The following is a 17,431-nucleotide window of genomic DNA, read 5'->3' as shown; positions in this document are numbered from 1 at the left end:
TTACTCTCATTTTGCATATCCTAAACATCATTATCAACCCTTGGAAACCATTCTTTTCATAGTCTACCTTGCATACACCTACCTTTAGTGTCATTACCAAGTCCAAAACATAACCCTAACCTTCATTTTGCATACCCTCAAAACATCACCTTGCATTTGCATTTGGATAACATCCCTAGGACATTTGCACTTTGCACATCAAAAACTTAATAAATTTAGCATTTCCTCACATTGCATAAAATCCCTAAACACTTAAAAATCCCAAACAAAAAAAAAAAAAAATTCATATCTTGCATATCCACCACTCTAAAGCACTCAAAACACTCAAAATTTCCATTGCATCTGCATTCTTAGGTATCATGCCAACACTTACTAGGAAACAATTAGCTCAAAGACCCGAGGAACCTTATCAACCTTTTTTTCTGAGGTACAAGAACAACCAAAACCTCATCCAAGATAGAGAAAGAGAAAGAAAACCCAATAAACCTTTGACGAAGACCAAATCGAGGCATCACAACCATTACTAGCAGACCCCTTGAACATGTATCTACAAGATCCTCATAATCAAGTAATGGCACAACAAACCTTGAACAATACACCCATCATGAGATTTCCCCCAAATACTTCCCCCACACATGGGATGGTTCAATGGAGTCCTGACTTTGAACCTATATTCGTGCCAATGCCATGAGGGGAAGGAAGTGTGCCAACCACACCTGAAGATGAACAATAAAATTCCTTCAAATTCAACCAACCTAACACATCAAACATACAACAAGGTACTATACACCTCAATGATGACTCTGACTTTGATTATGGCATCACTGATGAAGAAATGGCTAGGGCATGTCAAGACAAAAGTTTTCACAAGAACTTCAAATGTTTGGCAGCCCAAGAAATTGTCAAATTTAACCCAAACTTGGAAGGTCCTAAGTCTAAAAATCAAACCAACACAACTATTGAAAACATACAACCCATGATCAATTTGAATTTAGATAAAGGAAAACAACCTTTGGAGTTTTCAAACACGATAGTGGCACGTATAAGGCCCCATCAAGAATCAACCATCAAAATCCTCCAAAGTACATTTGAACACATCAATGTCAACCCCTTGTTTGACGAAATACCACCAATTCCTAAACACCCCAAAAGGACATTAAGACTTGATTTTAGTCACATTATACAACAACAAGAAGCACCTAAAGGGAATTGTGCTCTAGGGATGCTAGACATACCTTCTCTGGAGGAAAATCAACAAAGTACACCTTTTATCCTAACTTTACCAAGTGCTATGACATCAAATACTATGGAGCCTCTTATAAGTACAACATGTGAAACATCAAGTGCAACCATCCCTATGGACACACAAAGGAAAAGTCTTATTGACATTATGCCCATTCCCAATAAGGACACGTCGCATAGGCAAATCAATATTATGTCACAAGTAGGAACATCTAACACACAAAGGTACCAAAAAAACAATCCAAACATGATGTTCAATTCTGAAGGACTTAGTCAACCCCCACGACAACAACAACCTACAGTGGTACAAGTACTCAACACTTCCAAGGTGCAACCAAGTCTATATCCACTTAACACACATCCCACATATCAACAACAACATCAACCACAACGAAAACAACCTCAAGTGGGGCGAACATCCAACATTTCTAAAACACAGTCCTATGTGAACCCACTTGACTTACACACAATTTATCAACAACAATTTTAATAGCCATTCCAACAACAATAAACGATGTTTGCTAAATAGTAAGAGAAACTCAAGCAATAGTTGGAATACCAAAGATGCCTTGAGCAAAAAATTGCATACCAAAACCATTTTTTACAACAACAACATGTGCCACAACAACCTCAACAAATACATCTACAACAACAAGCACGTACATGGTCACACATACAACCAATAGAGGTATCCCAACAACAACCACAACACATGGCACAACAAAAATAGATGGTACAAAAATTGCAGTCAATCCCACAACAAGTGCCACATCAAATACCACAAGAAGTTTCCCAACAACAGGGACCTTTCTATCTTCGAGGTGCCAATATACCTCCACTGCCTAGCGACACTTCATCAGACTCGTCAAACACAGAAATGTCAGAACCAAGTAGACATAGTTCTCGCCACAGAAAATGGTCTACTCACAGAAACAAGAGACTTGAAGGAAAGAACATCATGCAAAACCCCAATGCAGAACTCTTACAACAATTAAAAAAACTTTCCAAACAAGTCGAGGCATTGGGAGTCCAAAAGAAACAAGCTCTATACATAGAAAGGGACCTACATCCTAATCCATTTGATAAAAGTCTTTATATGCCTCCATTCCCAAGACACTTTGAGGCTCCAAGGTTTGAAAAATATCGAGGAAAAGGCAATCCTATTGATAACATCAGAGAATTTTATGCATCATGTACTGAACTCAGTGATGAACCCACTTACCTTATGAGATTGTTCCCCCATTCTCTAGGTGGGCCCGCACTTGAATGGTACTCCAAACTTCTTGGTAATATCAAATCTTGGTTAGAGCTAGCAAACAAGTTCATCTCCCACTTTTCCTTCAACATTACAAATGAGGTGACACTTTCTAACTTGTGCTCAACTAAACAAAGACAGGAGAATCATTCATCACATTTTTACTGCATTGGAGAAGCTTAGTTAGTCAATGCTCACTAGACATTCTTGAAGAACAACAAGTAAACCTGTGCATTGAAAACTTAGTCCCAGACATAATGTATGAACTTAAAATCAAGAGTCCAAGCACCATTTCTAAACTGATGAAAAAAGGGGCTAGTATTTAAGATGCTCTTATCCATAAGGGAATCCTCAAGATAAATAAAGAAAACACAAACACCAACTCGTCTAATGACAAGGAAAATTTTTTCTCCAAAAACAAGAATGTAACTAATGATGGCATTGTGGATGCCCGCACAATTAGCACAACATAACCTCAATTGATTTTGAAAGGGGCAAATCCTACAAATTCACAAACCTCTAATCAAACATCAGCTCCACAACAGAAAACTGAGACTTCTAGGCAAGACAAAAGACATCTTAGAACCAAAGATAGGAAATTCACACCATTGGGAATACCACTTGAGACTGCATTACAATAGTTATTGAGTAATAACTTCCTGTAGCTACCCCCAATCAAAGATGAAGCATTAACTAAAGCAGATTGGTGGGATGACAAAAAGTATTGTGATTACCATCGCACCAAAGGACAATTGAAACATGCAATACAAGACCTTATTGATGATGGTGTAATCACAGTTGATCCATCACTATTAGCATCCAACTCTGATCACACTATTTTCAAAGATCCTTTGGGCAATCATGACAAAGAGAAACCCTCAAGTTCAAACTCAAACTCACAAGGTAATGTGAATTACACATGCGCCGGCTATGACTACACCATCAATTTCTTTAATGAGTTTGATTTACACATATCCACATTCACATTGAAGGCTAAAGACCCTTTTTGTGCTATCACTACACACCATAGCAAGATCACCCTACCTGGAGTCCCATCTAGACCTACTGCTTCTACTAGACCTGCACCCCCAAGTAGACCTACTACTCTTACTTCATCTAATTATAGCCTCATTGAAAAACTTGGCAAAACCCCTACACAAATATCCATTTTGGACTTATTGCGTGCATCTCCCCAACATCAGAAGATCTTGGATCAAGCCCTTAAACAGTTAGTCATCCCAGATAATATTGATGTTGCTCAGTTCCAAGCCATGGTTGGGAACCTATCCGCATCACAACATATCACTTTTTCCCCTCAAGATGTTCCTAAAGACAAACTCAACCACAATGATCCCCAACACCTCAAAGTCTTTGTTCAAAATGTTAAAATTAGACGTGTCTTGATAGTTGGAGGAGCAGGGCTGAATATCTACACACTTGAAGTAGTCAAAGGTTTGGGTTATTCTGAAAATAATGTGGATCCCTCTCGAAGGATCACAATAAAAGCCTATGATGATGGTGAGCATTTCTCTATAGGAGTTATCATTTTACCTATCAGAGTTGGTCCAGCTACTAAGAACACTTTATTCCAAGTCCTAGATATAGAAATGAACTACAATATGATACTAGGCCACCCATGGATCCATGCTATGAAAGTAGTTCCTTCTACATATCACTAGTGCCTAAAGTTCTCCCATAATAATATAGAGGTAACCATCCCAGGTGATCCAGATCCCTTCCATTTTTGTGCCAATCTTAGAGGAACCACTGCATACTAGGTCCCAACAAACCATGCAACAAATACCCTAGAATTCTCCAAGTATGTTGATCCTTCCATGCTCACACCCGCATCGAAAGGAAAGCTTAAAATACAAGACCAAGGTTGCGGTGAGTACTCCATGTCTCATGGCTTTCACATTAGGAAACTTCCTTTATCCCCCAAGTCATACGGTAAACCTCAGCTTATAACAAAAAAGCCTAAGTTTGCACTTCAAAACATACCTTCTATGGTGTTCACTAGTGGAGGTGGACTACATGAAGACCATGTCTATGAAAATACCTCTACATGAATTGAAAAGGCTAAAGTAGAACAAGAAATTACTCCCATATCCCCTGATAGGTATGGACCTGGATTCACCATCATGCAAAAAAAGGGATACGATGGATATAGTGGCCTAGGACCCCAAAGACAAGGCATTGTTCAACCCCTCATTGCATTAGGATGACCTCATAACTTGGGACTTGGATTCAAACCATTTGTTTTGGATCTTCCTAATATTGAGTCATCCTCATCTGAGGAGGTGAATGCTTCAAACGATGAAAAGGCATCTGAGAACAATCAACCCAAATCCACCTAATCTGTATTTAATGTTGACGATCTTGATACCTCCCTCGATCTTGATCACATGTTTGTAGACCCAGATAGCTTACCTATGGAAGATAAATATGTCAATCCACCTGTCACTCAAACCAATTCTTCACCTTGGATCGAAACATTTTGGGATCCAAGCCCTCCTGCTTCTAAACATGATCCTGATGACATCCATATATATGCCTTGGACCAAAGCTTATTCAACACCGATGATGGTATTTCCTTAGTTTTCCCTGAACTTATTGATTGGGACCAACAAGGACCACCAATATTTGACCAATTTGAAAATGATGATGCCATCATAGAATTCTTTGAGCTCCACAAAGATATACCACAAGGTGATCACAAGTCTAGATTTTCTATTGATCGCAACATCATGGCATATTTTGGGGAGTCAACTCCATCTTCTAGTCACAAAATTGACAAAATAACAAAAAAAGACACAAGTAGGTCTCTTGGTGAAAATTGAAAGGCGCCATTAGACCATGAAAAAGTAAAAATAAAGGACATATCTGAGGGTAAAAACCTCTTTGAGGTGCCCAAGGTTGGAAGATTGGACACACCCCGATTAAAGGAAAAATCAGCATTACTTGTGGAGATGACAAAAGAGATTAATCTGGGGACTCCTAACAACCCCAAGGTCATACACTTTGCAACCTCATTATCACCAGAAGTGAAGGATGAATTCATCAGATTCTTTCTAGAGAGGTAGATCAATTTTGCTTGGTCTTATGTAGATATGTCTGGATTAGATCCTAAACTAGTCCTTCATCACTTACCACTAAAACTAAGAATGAAACCAGTAAAGCAAAAGTTGAGGAAAATGCATCCTCAAGTTGCCCTCCTTGTCAAAGCTGATTTGAAGAAACTTTTGGATGCCGGCTTCATAAGACCCATTGATTATGTAGAGTGGATATCTAATCTAGTACTAGTAAGCAAACACTCTGGGGGCATCCAGATATGCACTGACTTTTGTGATTTTAACAAGGCATGTCCCAAGGATGATTTTCCTTTACCAAACATAGATATCATTGTAGACATGACAGATGGGTATGAGATGTTATCACTAACGGATGGCTTTTTCGGCTATAATCAAATAAGAATAGCCCCAGAAGATCAACACAAGACAACTTTCACATGTCCTTGGGGAACATATTGCTAGAATTTCATGCCATTTGGTCTTAAAAATACTGGGGCAACATATCAAAGAGCAATGACTACAATCTTCCATGACTTCATGCACATCCTCATGGAAGACTATGTTGATGACTTACTTTGCAAATCTTATAAAAGGAAAGAGCATTTGGGCATCCTAGATCAGATATTCACTAGAATGGAGAGCTATAAGCTTCGTCTAAATCCAAAAAAGTGTGTATTTGGAGTTGTCTCTAGGAAGCTCCTAGGCTACATTGTTTCTCAACGAGGCATTGAAGTGGATCCTAAGAAAGTAAAAGCAATACTTGACATGCCTCCTCCAACAAATCTAAAATCCCTAAGAGGGCTAGAAGGAAGATTGCAGTCTATCTGCAGATTCATTGCACAATTGTCTAATAAGTGTCACTACTTTCAACAACTCTTACCTAAAGGAGTATCCTTTCAATGGAATAAGCAATGCCAAGAATCTTTCCAACAACTCAAGGATTATCTTCTACATCCACCAGTTTTAATGGCTCCTATTCCAAGTAAACCATTCCTCTTATATGTATCTGCTATAGATACAACATTAGGGGCTCTCTTAGCACAAAATGATGAACAAGGAAGAGAGCGAGCCATATATTACATTAGTAGAACACTTGTGGGCTATGAGCTAAATTATTCACTAATTGAACGAGCATGCCTTGCTATTGTCTTTGTAGAGAAAAAGCTTAGACATTACATGCTCCATCAGAAAACAATGCTCATCTCTAAGATTGACCCATTGAAGTATCTCCTAAGTAGGGCTGCTCTCACAGGACAACTAGCCAAATGGGTCATGGTCCTTAGTGAATTTGACATAGAATATGTAGACCAAAAAGCAATCAAAGGGCAAGTGATAGCAGATCAATTAGCAGAAGCCCCTATGTCAAATGATCATCCCATGTTGATAGACTTTCCAGATGAAGCCATATTTCACATGGACGTAGCTAATGAATGGAAGCTTTATTTTGATGGGTCACATACATGAAATGGTTCAGGAGCTGGCATTATGTTTATCACTCCTCAAGGAGACATAATCCCCAAGTCATATAGGATTGCATTCCACTATACAAACAACATAGCGAAATATGAGCACTGATCACAAGGCTCAAGATAGCTATCCAATAGAACATTAAACATTTACAAGTCTTTGGGGATTCCCAGTTGGTCATCCACCAAGTCAATGATGACTATGAAACCAAAGATGATAAACTAATGCCCTACAAGCCGATGTCAAACTTCCTTAAGTCTAAATTTGTTACTATCTCTTTTCATTAGCTACAAAGAATACACAATAAGCAAGCTGATGCTATGGCTACCATCACTTCTATGATTGATATGCCTCAAAATGTGGAATGCTGTGAATTCATTGTTGAGCAACTTTTGATTCCAACATTCAAGCTCTCCCAATCTGAGTTTATGTGTGAACTTGTTGGTCCCAATTGTCCTTGGTATCAAGACATTTATGATTACTTACATGCCCAAATCCTACCACCCAACTTATCCAAAAATGACCATCAAGCTTTATCTGTCAAGCCACTAGATATGTCATCATCAGTGACACCCTTTACAAGAGATCTTTTGACCAAATCCTTCTCAGATGCCTTGACTTGCAAGAAGCTAAAATTGCCTTGCATGAGGTTCACGAAGGTATATGTGGAGGCCATTTCAATGGTCTGAGTCTAGCCAAGAAACTTGTTAGAGATGGCTATTATTGGCCCACCATGGAACAGGATGCCCATGACTTTGCAAAAACATGTCATAAGTGTCAGATACATAGCAATCTAATCCATGCACCAACACAAGAATTGCAGCCAATCATATTACCATGGCCCTTTTCACAATGGGCATTTGATCTTGTCAGAGCTATTTCTCCTCCGTCCTCTGATGGTCATAAGTTCATTATCATAGCAAAGAAATATTTTACCAAGTGGGTTGAAGATGTCCCTTTGACTCTCACCACTGGCAAGCAGATCTCAAGGTTTATTCTAAACTACATCATATGTCGGTATGGAGTCCCCTTGGCTATTATTACTGATGATGGTACTCCATTTCAAAACAAAGATGTAGACAAGCTTTGCAAAAAGTACAACATATACCATGGATATTCTAGTATTTACCATCCACAGGGCAATGGCGAAGCAGAAGCATCTAACAAGACCATCGTCAAGATTCTCCAAAAGACTATCAATGATTCAGGCCGAGACTGGCATCTCCAGCTAAATATCGCTCTTTGGGCATATCGAACAAGTATCTGTGCTCCTACTGGCGCAACACCATACTCTCTTGTCTATGGAATTGAGGCCATACTTCCCATTGAAGTCAAAATTCCATCATTAAGAGTATCCCTACAAGATGTCATTGATGATGAAAACTACCGAATATCTAGACTTCATGAGATGGAAATGCTTGATGAACGAAGATGAGTTTCCTTAACACACTTACAAGCTTACCAAAAATAACTCAAATGGAGCTATAATAAGAAAGTTCGAGGTCATCATTTTGAGGTCAGTGATCTGGTCCTAAAGATGAACTACAAGACACAATAGCACCGAGAAAAACAAGGCAAATTTGAGCCAAATTGGGAAGGACCTTATGTAGTTACTGCATCTTTTGGGTTTGGAGTATATCAGCTTGCAACTCTAGAGGGTGAGCCATTGCCCATGTCCATCAACATCATGCATCTTTGTAAGTACTACACTTGATTCTATCTAAAAGTCCTGAAAAAATACCAAAAAAATTGAAAAAGGTCATGAAAAAAATTAAAAATTAAAAATAAAATAAAATAATAATAATAATAATGGATGCCTTGATGAAAGCTTGGAAAATAGGTGTCTTGGCACAAAAATTTGAGTCAAGAGAAAATTTTTGTCCAAAAGTGAAAACCTAGCAAACAGGCGCTTTGGGCAAGTACCACGGTGAAAACCTGGCAAACATGTGCCATGTGTAATTAGTTGTTGCTCCTCCATCTATTAGGATTCCATCTGGTTTTTTCCCCCTTTATCCTTCATTGATCATATCCTTCATATTGCAAGACATCCTTGGCTCCTTGACCATGGCTCACAAACTGGTTAATGTTCTTTGTTATTATCTTTCCTAAGCATCACTAGTCTACACACACACTCTGTCATTTGGCCTTTGTACATAGTTTGTGTCTTGTTTGAGAGCATATTACCTACATAGTGCATGAGTTTTAATTTTAATTGGGGGCATATCCCTAAGTGCTTTTTATCCATTGGACCTATCACATAACAGATTGGAGCTAACACTTGTATATGCTTTTACGATACTGAAAAAATCACTAAAAATCACATAATGTCCTGAAAAAATCCTAAAAATCACATAATGTCCTGAAAAAAATCCTAAAAATCACATAATGTCCTAAAAAAATCCCTAAAAATCATAAAATGTCCTGAAAAAATCCCTAAAAATCATTAAATGTCCTGAAAAAACCCTAAAAATCATAAAATATCCTGAAGAAATCAGTCACACAAAAAAAATCAAATATCCCCAAAAACTCTAAAAATCACAAAACCCATCAAAAATTTACAATAAATATTATACATATTCACTGTGGATAACCATCCCTTTTGCATACACACTTGCACTTTGCAGGCTGAAACTCAAAGCACTACACTTCAATGCCAATCACAATATCTGAGCAACATGAACCAACAATCAATCCAACATGTCACTATGAACTTATCAACTGAATCCACAACTAGAACTATCACATTATCAACATATCAAACACTATCTATGCACCTAAAACATTAAAAAGAATATAATAATGGACAAGAATAGCTGTTGGTTCCTGTTGTTTAGTGAGTGATTTATTTTTGCTTTATTTTTCATTGATCATGTTCCTATGCCACTCAATGATATAAAACTGATCTATGAGAGTGGCCAGAATGGTTCATGGTCATTTTTTTCTATTTCTATCTATTACAATGTACCTTTGAGAGTCTAGGGCATGTACATATGCCTTAGGAAGGACAAAGTCATTCTCTGTCTGCATCATGCTTGTTTATGCAAAAGTCTTGCATTTGTGCTCTGGCCCTTTATGCCATGATGCATTGCATTCCATTTACCATATCAAAATAAAGCTCCATTTGACATATAGAAAACTTTCTACAAGAAAAAGTCTTCCCATCATACTAACAATTCTCCATCTCATTTCCTTGGTCTTTTGCATCTTCTTCATCTGCTACCTTGGTTTCGTACTCTGGTACACCAAAAACATTGTCATCCTGCATTCCTGCATATGTCCAAAGTCCAAAATGATCCAAAGCAATAAATATGGCATTCACATTTCATTTGCATCCATGTTACATTTAATTTGCATTCATTTGCATCCATTCCATATCATTCGCATTACATTAAGCATTCATTCATGAGAAAATATGTGGCAAAAATAAAAGATGGCATTTACTACACCTAACATTTGATAAATCAACATGTGATGTCATCATATATAAGTCCACACAAAAAGCATAAATGCATCCATATAAAACATATAAAGCATATGCATAACATAACATATAGGCATCATAACATAAGTCATCATCTAGTCCATAACATATAGTCATCATAACATAAATCCATCTCATAAATGTCGCACAAAAGTGTTAGAGTATGAGACCATGGTTTACATCAATGCTAACTGCATATAGGTGTGAACCATGAAAGAGCATAATAGAAACCAAAAAGTAACATAGAGAAGCCTCTCTATATGTGAGTCTGTCTATGTCATCCCGGGCTATCCCTAGCCTTGTGGCCTCTGTCCGGCCTCAAGGATGATCCCTCTACTCTTTGTGGTGGCCTCATAGGCCCCATCACCCCCACACTACTCTATGTATTTTGTGTCTTGTGGGAATGAGATCTTGATGCACGAAAACTCTCTACTCTCTGCCCCGATGGCACCACCCTCTCATACTGATCTCACCAATACTGTGCCTCCATGTGAGCCCTACTCATCATCATTTCTAGATCTCAAAAGTTTGCATCTCTGATACTCCTAATGAACTCTTGAGACTCATGTGCTGCCATCTCGCTCAACCCTAGCTTGGTCTCTCTCAGCCATTGCCTGATCTCTTTCCACTATACTGGCATCCCTCTCTGCCATAACTTGACCCAACTAAATCTGTAGCCCTCTGATCACCTCCAAGAGATCTAGATAACTAGACCCTACCTATACTGGTACTAATGCTCTCTCAATGTCATCCACGAGATCCTCCTCCACATCCATCATAGCTGCATCCCTATCCTCCTTGTAGTCATCCCCATCCCCACCCACACTCCCTCCACCCTCCTCATCATCAGCTCCCTCATCCTCTCCCCTAGCATCCTCCTCATCATCACCCTCATCCTCACCCTCATCATCCCCCGCATCATCCTGATCACCCTCATCATCACCCTCACCATCCCCCCTCTCATCATCCTCAGTGTCATCTCCCTCCTCATCATTGCCATCATCAAAGCCCTCCTCATCCTCTCCCCCATCCTCCTCATCCTGTGGCCTCCCTTGGGGTACTAGTACTATTGGATCTATCAATGATCTCGGTCGATGTTGTGCAAACCACCTATCATATGTTGCTGTTGTACCTACATCCACTATATCTACTGCTGCCCCCCATAGCCTTGGCTATAACTTTGCTAACTGTGCATATGCTACCTATGTCTTCATGGGTGGTCCCCACTCTCGCACCTCTGCTCTAGATTGGGCAAATAGTGCTAACCCCGTAAGTACATCTTGTGTCTCCCCAAACTATCTCCACACTTGCTCTAGTAGGTACATCTCTATAACCAAGTGACTAATCACTGTGTGCCCTATGAGGTAGCACTCCTGCTTGTAGTATGGTAAGTGGATGTTATCATCATCCCATCTGGGGCAATCTCTGTATGGTCTCCATATGAACTGAGTCATCATGTCTATCTGATGGCAAAAATACCTCGCATATCCCAATGGTCCTCAAGCTAGGACAACTCTATAGCTGTAAGCATATGGCATGTCATCCACCAACACTCACTCTACTTGAGGCCTAAATACTACAATATGCTCATAGGCCCAGATATGTAATAATGTGCCACCAGTGCTGAAGGATAGTCCCCCTATGTACACTACCTGATGCAGATAATAATATAACATCCCCAACATGCATGGGTCCCAAGAAAACATGGTGCCCTCCATAATCATTTGCTCAAGCACTCGACCCCATCCAACTGGGAATCCATGTCCCTATCTATCAGGTATCAATAATCCACCAATCACCCAATAGATCACAATAGTTAGCTGCTCATGGCGTGCCACCAATAAGTCCCATCGAATCTCATAGTCTTAGATCCCTAGCTCTGCATCTCGGCATCCAAATAATCGATGTAGAGCTGCTCACCTTGTAGCCAGGTCATATACTGCTAGCTCTCTATGGATCGAGATCCTAAGGATGTACCATACATCCTCTAGTGTCACAATCACCTCCCTAGTTGGTAGGTGGTGTACCTATGAAATGTGGGCCTCTAAACCTCATAGACACTTCAACACGGTCATTGTATGCGAATTCATCCCGGAATGAACATTGGATTGTCCATCCAAAAATCAGCCCTGCAAAGCGACCTATTGCCTTCTATCTAAAGGGAATTGCTTATCAGATATCCTCAGATTCGAGGTGTTTAAGCAACCAGACCCTCTAAGAATGAAGGATTTGTAAGAAAGTATGATTAATCTATATGAGAATGCATATTAATCTAGAATGAAAGATCCAATGTAATCTAAGAACAAATAAAGTAAACTAGATTAAGCATATGCATGATTAAACTAAAATGAGATCAAACTAAGAATAAGAATGCATGCAAGAAATGTAAGTGAGCATGAATTTCAACAAAAATCCGATAGCAAATCAATTCATCCCTTTGAAATGAAGGGAGGAGGGTCTCTTAAATAGACTTTCCTGGAATCCATCAATGGTTGAGATTGATTTCAATCAACGATGAGGATTGAGGTCATTATTACCTCTTACTCATGTCCCTGTTTGACTTACTCGTCATAGATTCTTGGCTTTAAGTGGGTTGAGGAATATTATGATGCGTCATAGATTCTCTTCCAAATTTAATTTAATAAAATGAGATATGCTCTCGTAATTACCTTTTTCATTTAATTAAATAATTTTATTTAATTAATAAAAGATGCTTTTCTCATTTAATTAAATAACTTCATTTAATTAATTAGGAATGATTTCCCATTTAATTAAATAACTTTATTTAATTAATTAGAAATAGCTTTCTCTATTTAATTAAATAATTTTGTTTAATTAATTAAAATAGGCATATTTATTAAATTAAATAAATTTAATTCCATAGTACATTAGCCTTAGGATATGATTTAATTTAATTAAAGTATAAATACTTAGTAATTAAATTAAATATTAATCAATAGGTTTAATGTGACTAATATGAGTCAATACTATAGGAATTAAATAAAGAGTATGATGAATGCAAATTTGGGTTCTCTACATCTGAAAATTAAGTCTAGTAGCGAGTAGCCGGATAAGGATTGCCTATTAGAATAGGTCTTAGGATTGATCAAAAATAGACTAGAATTGGTTGAAATGGCAATGAGCCAATTTTGGGGTATTACATTTTGCCCCTCTTTGAATGAATGTGCAAGCATCATGTTCAATTCAAAGAAAATTAGAAAAGCGTGATGCGAGGATCAAGAGGACAAGATTGGTTCTATAATTGATGACACAAAGACCAATTGATAAGCTTTTAAGGACCATCTCTAGAACAGAGCTTAATCCCAAGGAATCCAGGAAGAGTACCTAGATACCCAAGATTGAAAGCATTTAGAAGATTATATCCAGAACGAAGCTTAACCTTCAAGGATCCAGATAGAACACCTAGATACCTGAGATTGAAAGCATTTAGAAGATTATCTCTAGAACAGAGCTTAACCTTCAAGGATCCAGATAGAACACCTAGATACTTGAGATTGAAAGCATTTAGAAGATTATCTCCAGAATAGAGCTTAACCTTCAAGGATCTAGATAGAACACCTAGATACCTGAGATTGATAAAAGATAACAAGGTCCAATCATGAGTCATAGAATCATCCCCAGAACAAGGCTTGATCCTCAGGAGTCGGGGTTTAGACTGTTCCAATACCTGTCCATTGAACTCTAAGAAGAGTTGTTATAAGGTTGATCAATTGATGAAAAGATAAGAAAGATAGCAAAGATGCCAAATAGAAGGGAACAAGATGCCCTGAGTGATGAGATGCCCCAAGTGACAAGGACATAAGATAGGAACAAGATGCCCCAAGCAATGAAGATTCAGATTGATTTGAAATTCAAGTTCAATGATGTAATCATCCTGCCCCCTCGGGAGAGAAATCGAAAGATGACACACCAAAAATATGATGTAAAGCAGTAGAAGAAATCTAAGATTTAATAGAATGTAGAAGAGATCAGAATGAATAAAGAAGAGATTAGAACAATCAGAAGAAATATAAAGAGATCAGAACGATCTGAAGAAATATAAAGAGATCAGAACGATTTGAAGAAATTTGGAGAGATCAGAATGATCTGAAGAAATATGAAGAGATCAGAAAGATTTAAAGACATAGGAAGAGATCAGAAAGATCTGAAGAAATTTGGAGATCGATCCAAAGTGATTTCGAGATCCAAAAGACCAAGTTTGACCAAAAGTTGACCAGATTCAGCCATAGTTGACTTAAGTTGACTATTTTTAGAATGAATTTTGAAAATATTGAGAATGTAATGTTGAAAGGATTCCAAGAATCATAAAGTATCAGACAGATTTGAGCTGCACAAGCGTTCGATCGTATTGGTTGCCAAAATTTTAAAACACATTTTTGAGGCACTTAGGTGTGTCAAATTTTGAATTTGATCCCGAAAAATGGGTTAAGAGCAACCAAAGTAGCCAAGAGGGTGATTAATCAATCATTTTGCAGTTTGTGAAAGAACATGATACTTTGAAGAGATCAACAATCCCTCATCAGAGAAGGTGAAAGTAGATTTGCAATTGAATCACATGCTTATGCAAGTGAAGTATGTAATGCAAGACTATGTTAAATGCAACCCTAGGTCTGGTTACCAAGCCTCAACAATTTATCATCATTGGATATAAAATAAAGCTTGTATGTTATACAACTCCCACTGACATTGCAATCATAAGAATATTAATATAACATACGTTATTGGGATGTCAGGATTAAATGTAAGCATTCGAGGCACAAGAAGCCAGAATGACCAGAACATTTGTCCCTTTTAATGTAGCAAGTTAACATAAGCATCAAAGCATAAATGCTAGGATGACCTCAATTTTGCTTGCATAATAGGCACACCAAACACACGAGAGATCTTTCTTATGCTAAGTATTTAGTATTCATTCTGTCCGCAACGACCCTTGCGTTCATGACCTAAGAGAGAAGTGTGCTAGATATACTCGCAGTGACCCATACGTTCACTTAGCAGGATGAGTATTAGTATATACTGTAGCATGAAGAGTTCACTCCAACAAATAAGGAGAAGCACCAACGTTATTGATGTATTCTTATAAAAGGAGTCGAGGTACACACATCCATCCAATACGAGATGGAGGCTCTTATAGTGGACACCCCTTTTATAGGAGTAGATCAACTTATTGGAACTAAACTACAAACAACAAGCAAAGAAAAAGATCATGCCCCCAGTCATTACTTCTCTAGTTGAAGATGACATCATCGAGTTGCTCGAGGAGATATGATAAAGCAAAACAAAGAAAACAAAAAAAATGCTCAGCATATCCAAACAAGTACATTAGTTTTGAGTTCAATGTTTTGGGATTGATGTCAAGTGCTAATGTCCAGAATACATTCGAAAGAAATCTCTTTAGTAGGGTGACAACAGTAGGCAGACACAGTTAGAATGACTGGTGACTGATGTCAAAGAGGAATCTTCATGATGAAGAACCTAAAGAGGATTGGGCGACAGTAGACAAACACAACCAGAATGATCGGTGACTGACGCAATAGAGATCTTCCATAAATGAAGCTGGAGACGTGACCTAAGCAACAATAGGCAGACATAGCTAGAACAACTAGTGATTGTTGCGAAAGAGATTCTATGAGGAGAATCTTGAAAAGTGTGACACTAGCGACAGTAGGCAGACACAGTTTGAAACAACTGGTGATTGTTGCGAAAGAGATTCTATGAGGAGAACCTCAAAAAGAGTGACACTAGTGACAGTAGGCAGACGTAGTTGAAACAACTGGTGACTATCGTGAAAGAGATTCTATGAGGAGAACCTTGAAAAGAGTGACATTAGCGACAGTAGGCAGACGCAGTTGAAACAATTGGTGACTATCGTGAAAGAGATTCTATGAGGAGAACCTCAAAAAGAGTGACACTAAGGGGGGATGCCCTGAGCTGTAACAAGACTCAATCCATGGATACATGAGCAGGAAAAGCAGGAAAGCAAAAGCGTGAAAGCGACTATACAGAATAGCCAGAAGATGCGCTGCAAGATGGAGCATTGGGAACAAGAGGCGCCTGTTTACCAGGTTTTCACCTTCTTGGCAAGATTTTATTTTATTTTTTGCTACCATGATGCCTGTTTCCAGGTTTTCACCAATGGCACTTTTCTATTTTTCAATTTTTTTTTGTATTTTTCTCTTTTTTTGTATTTTTCTCTTTTTTTGATTTTTTTGTATTTTTTGAGATCTTTCAATTTTTTTGGTGTTACCAAGGCGCCTATTGCTAGGTTTTCACCAAGATAACTATTTTTTTTAGGACTTTTTCTAATTTTTAGGATTTTTTCAAAGATTACTAGCTCTCAAGAAGGATCACCTGGATTTTGTTCTAGTGTCTAGCAAGGTGTAAGATGAGATGTAGTAGCAAGCAAGTGGATAAGCACAGATGGATAGACAAAGAATATGAAGCAGTGAATGTTACCCTCAAGGAAAGCCTTCAAAAGATTACCCAAGCTAGGGAAAAGGATATAAGCTCATGGTGTAATGAAGGGTATTGTGTAAGTAACTAAAGAAAATGACCATGTCAAGAGATTGCTAAGAACTGAGTTTTCTTCTTTCTTTCGTTGATCAAGACCAAAGGGTTAACTAAATAGGATAACAAAGTTTGTTATGGAGGTTATGAGTGAATGACTTTGGAAATGAGGTCATCTAAAGGATAAGCAAGATCATAATAGGATGTCATGGATGGAAGAATTACGCATGACGCCTGTTTACCAGGTTTTCATCATGGTACTTGTCCAAGGTGCCACAAGAAGTGGTTTTCACCATAGGACGGATTTATTTTTCTTTACTTTTGCTACCATGGTGCCACAAGAAGTGGTTTTCACCAAGGCACTTTTTCATTTTTTTTTCATTTTTT

The sequence above is a fragment of the Cupressus sempervirens genome, chromosome 9 (assembly GCF_028749045.1).
Source record: "Cupressus sempervirens isolate cs-2001-9-10 chromosome 9, ASM2874904v1, whole genome shotgun sequence".
NCBI lineage: Eukaryota > Viridiplantae > Streptophyta > Pinopsida > Cupressales > Cupressaceae > Cupressus > Cupressus sempervirens.
The sequence above is the reverse complement of the archived record's forward strand: the minus strand, read 5'-3'. Positions refer to the sequence as shown.